The sequence below is a fragment of the Pecten maximus genome, chromosome 8 (genome assembly GCF_902652985.1).
Source record: "Pecten maximus chromosome 8, xPecMax1.1, whole genome shotgun sequence".
Classification (NCBI taxonomy): Eukaryota; Metazoa; Mollusca; class Bivalvia; order Pectinida; family Pectinidae; genus Pecten; species Pecten maximus.
The window spans coordinates 840,303-847,332 of record NC_047022.1 but is presented as its reverse complement, the minus strand read 5'-3'; positions in this window follow the sequence as shown (position 1 = coordinate 847,332).

Genomic DNA, 7,030 nt, shown 5'->3' with positions numbered 1-7,030 from the left:
AATGTGCGTCAAAATTGATGACGTCATCATTTACGACTTGGTTACTCGACGTAAAATGATGACGTTACGTTATTTTGAGCAGCGTCATATAGCGCGTGCCGGCTGTCTTTACCCACCCCGTGTAAGATCGATAAACTTATCTTTTCCCTAGCAACCGCCGGATAACCCTGTGGAGTTTGGAGAAAGAAATAATTCATAACTAAAACTAAATCGACTTTAAGTTCCTGAGTGAATATGGTAGACTTGGTGTCGTATCTACCATGGTTTCTATACATGTACAATAAAATATGATAGGAAACTGATAACGATCTAGCAGGACTGTATAGTTTCAGTTTAACCTACAAACAACGAGGATCATGTAAATAGTTCAACCATGTGAGATATGTAAACACAGGATGACCTTTTGTAGAACAGTACGTAGCCTACAGGACATTCAAACCAGTGATTCAAATTACTGAATAAACATCTCTTTATTTTTTTGAAGAAAGTTCTTCGAGAAATGGTTTCCGGCAGATATTCATCTAACAATTGTTGAATGATTATAAATGTATCACAAACTTAAACTTTACATTTTTTACTGATAATTAGTTTGACCATGCTACGTAACTGATCATGTGGTTTAATATCGTCATGGTGACCATACTTCATAACTGATCACGTGGTTTAATATCGTCATGGTGACCATACTACACAACTGATCACGTGGTTTAATATCGTCATGGTGACAATACTACATAACTGATCACGTGGTTTAATATCGTCATGGTGACAATACTACATAACTGATCACGTGGTTTAATATCGTCATGGTTACCATACTACATAACTGATCACGTGGTTTAATATCGTCATGGTGACAATACTACATAACTGATCACGTGGTTTAATATCGTCATGGTGACAATACTACATAACTGATCACGTGGTTTAATATCGTCATGGTTACCATACTACATAACTGATCACGTGGTTTAATATCGTCATGGTGACAATACTACATAACTGATCACTTGGTTTAATATCGTCATGGTGACCATACTACATAACTGATCACGTGGTTTAATATCGTAATGGCGACCATTCCGTTACTCGTCATGTGGTTTACTATCGTCATGGTTACCATTCTACATAGCTGATCACGTGGTTTCATGGTCGTTCTTTCTGTGATTGTTTTTAAATTCATAAACTGATATTGTAACATCAATTCACCGATAGTGACAACATTTCGTGTAGTTTGTGATATTGTAATTCTATAAGATTTGTGTTGATTGACAAGCGATTGTTGAAAACTGGTGTCATTAACCAACGAAATTCTCTGAAGCGAGAATTGATATTTCAGAGTCTGGTGAAAGAGAATATTCTCCCATGTCATCAGCTTGTGTGTGCTTCAAAGTAAAGATTTGAATAAATATTAATATCTGATGTTTTATTTATATTTTGATGCCTGTAAAAAACATCGGAAACTAATTGTTTTTAAAAATGTGTAGTTGTTAGACTATGCTTATATTTTGCCTTTGTCCCTGTCAGAACACCTTGTCAATATTCTCTAACAAACAGGTTTAAAGGTATATGATATTATATCCAGATATTATAATTCATTGTAACATATTGACTTGCGGAATTAAATCCACCGCGAAAATGGTCAAGTTTACAGTATTTCATAAATCGAGACTTTATTGTCAAGCGAGGGATGTCTTAAAGTTGATGTTCTCTCAAATAAAAACAGGGACTTAATAAATGTATATGATAGGAAAATAACTGTATGCGGGAACATTTATTAAAACACAGGAGGGAATGCCGATAATTAAGATAATTAGGATAATTTGTATACTGGATCATTAAATAGTATGTTGATACAGTATGATGTAATGTATCCAAAATGTTAGATGGTCGTTAGTGGAACATGCAGGAAAAGTAAGATTGGGGCTCTATAGCGTTGGATTAAAATAGTAACACGAAATAAGGATGCTATTCACAGGGAGGTAAAAATATTACAACTTAACTGTGGTCGGCATTAGACATGAAACTTGGGATGTCATAAACACGATAATAATTGTTTCAATTTCTTGTTCCTTTTATCCAATCAGTTGGATTTTCGATGGACAAAAGAACACACGCACATAACGAATTACAAATTGCCATGTCAGCTGAAGATTTCAATTATAGTTTTACAAGAGTGAATCTGCAATAATTCTTCGGCACGAAAACATTCTTGTGCTTTTATGGAAACTTAAATGAAACATATTGATTATCTGCGACACTTCTATGAAGAATCGAAAAGAATTTCATCTCAAAATGCGCACACCTTACATCACTGACGACCCCTAGAAGGACGATACGGCTGTATGGTGTCCCTAACAACACTGATGAGAACTAATTAAGCTGCTAATGATGTCTCTAAGATCATTGACAAGATCTAGAAGGACGAAGCGACAGTATGGTTTCCTTAACGTCACTGACGATATCTAGAAGGACGAAGCGAGAGTATGGTTTCCCTAACATCACTGACGTGATCTAGAAAGACGAAGCGAGAGTATGGTTTCCATAACATCACTGACGAGATCTAGAAGGACGAAGCGAGAGGATGGGTCCCCTAACATCGCTGACATGATCTAGAAGGACGAAGCGAGAGGATGGTTTCCCTAACATCACTGACGTGATCTAGAAGGACGAAGCAGCTGTATGATGTCCCTAACATCACTGACGAGATCTAGAAGGACGAAGCGAAAGGATGGTTTCCCTAACATCACTGACGAGATCTAGAAGGATTAAGCAGCTGCATGGTGCATATTAATTTATTCCGGCCCTACTGTATCAAACTGTCAATTTGTTTTTGAAAATTCAACATCTTGTGTGTTTTTATACACCTATTACCGAAAGTCTGTCGTATTCCATAGAAAACCACTAACTACTTCCTCTGTCAGCAGGATATATAACAACTTGGTGTCAAGGTCGTTGTGACGTATAATCTGTATAGGATGATGTAAGTTTGTATATACGCTGATGTAAGTTTGTATATAAGCTGATGTAACTTGGTATATATGCTGATGTAACTTGGTATATAAGCTGATGTAACTTGGTATATAAGCTGATGTAACTTGGTATATATGCTGATGTAACTTGGTATATAAGCTGATGTAACTTTGTATATAAGCTGATGTAACTTGGTATATAAGTTGTTTATATTACTTGAGTTTACATAAGTTGATATAACCTGTTTCGCAATTGTTGTAAAACAAAGGTTTAACTTATCTTAAAAAGTGATCAGGACTAGCTAGGTCTCAGTGAGACGGGAAAGACAATGAGCGATTGCATCCTGGCTCATTTCCGGACATCTCGATATTTCGTCTTTCTACTAGACAAAGGCGAGAGCGTGAGACTTATGACCATTTACGTTCATCCAACCAATTCGCAAGTCATGATATCAACAGCCCCCCTCCTCCCCCCCCCCCCCCCCCCCCCCCCCCCACACACACTCTTTCACCACTTCAGGCGAGGTTCAGATTAATTGGCCATCTCCGTACATAAATCTCCTGCAAGTGATGAGGAGTCATGTTCACCTTCTTATACGAAGAGCAACAACAACAGCCACCAGCAAACCAACATATTAATCCTGATGTTAGGAATTGTAAACAAATGTAGGGGACCATCATTATTTATTTTATTGGTGTCAAATTACCCCGCGGGGTGGTTGTCGTTATGAAAACAGATTCGCGGTTATCACATTTCGCGCAATACCGTTTTGTAAAAATTCTATAATTATCTGGTAAACGAGTCCGGATATTTGTGCGTCCACAGAGATAATAATTCACAGTACTAGTATTTTTTTTGTCTTACGTGTTAACGTATTTTAATCGATGCATAAACTTTCATTGCAATTGTGATTGTTTTATATACTACACTTTACATAGATATTATTTAGCTCATGTAACTATTTTTAACTTTAACATGTAATCACGATATACGACTAGGATAATTTTTGTAGGAGAAAATAATATTTTGTTACTGAGTAATAGAATGTTTGTTTCGCAAAACTGTCGCGTTATATCTCGTAACTTGTTAAATAAGACGATGAAATGGTTTCTATGTATCAAATTTTACGGAAATGTACGGAAACGTATATGGACCTCTACTTGTTGTGATCAACGTCACTTTCTCGACAAAAGTAATGTCGACTTGACTACATCTTACTAAACTTATTGCCATTGAATGCCGACATGTTCAGATTATATCACAACTTTACGTTTCCCCAACCCCGGCATTCCTCCTCATTCTCTAAAGCTGTTTATCATATATTCAACACTTTAAATAATGTACTGTATACTTCGACTCATTCCCACTAAAATTTAAGGAATAATAAGTACCAATTACCCCTCCCCTTTACCACCACTACACAGACCACCATACCGGAATATTGTGTTTTCTTGTTCTGTTGGTTTTGTTTATTATAATCTATAGGGGACATCACTCCAAATGAATCCAAGTTTCATGGTGTTTGTACAGGCACATCAAGTAATTAATTATAATTATAATCCTATTGCCGTCGTGAGGTGAACTATAAGTCGTACGAAATATAATTTCATGATGGTAAAATAGAGATATTGCATCGATTATAGCGAACCAAAACTGACACCCCGACTCCCCATTGATTCTTGATATGCAGTGGACCCCGATAGTGAATTTTCAAAACATTGAACAAATGTAATACCAAATGGTTAAATCGCTGTCCCTAATCGTAGTCATTTGAATGAAATGTTAGCAGCATATAACGTATTCCCAAACCTAGAGCTTCCCCTTTCCTGGTACAGTAATAGCATTATATAGTTCGGTGTCATTCGGTACGGACATTGTACCGACAGAAAAAAAATCAACGAATAAACACTTTCTTATCATTCCACTTACCTTTATTACGAATATATATCTCAAACATGAAAATGTAAAAATCATTTTGGAACATTTGTCTCGTGTCAATAAACTGATGATATTTCGTGTAAACACAATGACAAACATGAAATACATATTGCTCAGCACTCCAGCTCTGCTTCCGAAATGTTTGTTGAAATGCACGGTATCTTGAATGAATAAATCTCAGAATGAACATTTAACATCACAATAACAAGTAATATCATACCTACGAAATCCAGGAAAGGACCGATAATTGAATCTGACAATGATTAGTCTACTATTCAGCGGTGACGTCTTCGAATATATTTGAGAGGAGTCATTTAAATAAGCTACCTATTAGTAAAAATGATAAACAATCTCCACTCGTTTGGGAACCTCTATCAACCAAATTGAAGGCTTAGCATTTAGAAATAAGCTTAATTTATGTAAAATTACCTCTTGTTTCGATTTAGGTATCTCCATGATGCTGTAACCGACATGCATAGACGATTCCTTGTAACCATACATTTTGTCTGGTTTGGCCTTACATCTTGAATCCACAACCACACTGATCACAATATGTAGAACATCAATCACGAAAGTTAACAATCTTTACATCTAGAATATAGATATCACTTACTGTTTATTCTCTTATTGAGTTTCCTGAAAAATTGACAGGGACAATTCTATTGCATTGTTTAGTACATTGTTAAAAACAATGATTTTATGTACAATAGCAGTAGATTCTGTGAGCAAATGAAACTAGATTCTCATACAGTGATTCATCAAAGTGTTTGCTTTGGCTTGTATTCTTACCTTTCAAGTTTGAAGGTCAGAAAAAGGCTGCAGTTTGTTAATTCTAATAGAAGTTCAGTTAGTTTTTTGAATACAGATAATAAGGTGCCTTTATACTGCAATTACTTAAATGCTTGTCTGGTTTGAAGGTCAGAATTCAAGGTCACTTTAGCTCGTAATTGATTTATGTATATCATAGTTATAGATTATAAAAAATCACTTATTTAAAAGACATTTTACAGACACATCGTTAATGAAAGCTTGTTTTATTTAATCTATAAGATAATTATCTATTATAGACTTTTGATAAGGTCAAATTGTGTTATACTGACTTGGAAGAATAAAATATTATATTGACCGAGGACGAAAAGGAATCCAATACAATGTATGTCGTATTCTGCGATGTCGGTATATAACACCATATACTTAGACTATTAACACAATACACGAAACAACCACGTGCTTTTGAAGTTAGCTGGCAAAACAGCAAGCGAATTGTACGGCTGAAGACACGATGGTTATTGAGCAGTAAGCTGTATGATTGTAATATCATGATTCCTTAGATAACATTTTTTTTCACTAGAATATTCTCATATACATGTAAAACATCAATATTTGCTGCAAAAGCGTGAAATCAAATTATATTAATAGTCGGAAAGGCCATATTTTCTCATTTCATCATATTTTATTTGGAAACAATTGTATTGAACAATTGTATTAATCCTTTATCAATGTAATTTACTTACCAGTACATTTATCATACAAAGTAAATACTGAATGTCTGGTTATAAGTCAAGAATGGAAACTTCAGAATATATATAGGGAGTTTATAAAATATTTGTAAATATTAATGATAATCCTATGTGTTTTCTTTTTTCACGATGTCTAATTTTATTTTTTACAATTCATTATTAGATACATATTAGTACTCAGTAGCTACTACGCAGGAGAGACAAGAGTTCGATCAACAACAAAGTTTCCGACTGGAATGTCCATCTGGTAACTACTAGTAGTCTTCTACTTATGTGTTGATCAAATACGCATCTTCTGACTGCATATAAATTGGTAAAATATAAGGATTTAAGATAGATATTTACAATTATTCAAATGTTTGTTAAGAAAAGATAAGATTACCCATTAAGACTGTTCTTAGCAAAGAGATGAATCAAGCTTAACATAACAAGTAAGTCACTGTATCTCATTCAATGTACAACCATGTAAGTAATATAATAATACTAATTAGTAAAATAATTGCATAGTATATGTTCACATATTGAGCTATAGAATCAGTGTTTTTGATAACTGGATTTATGTATGTTATTAGTCAGATTCATATCGGTATTGGAATATA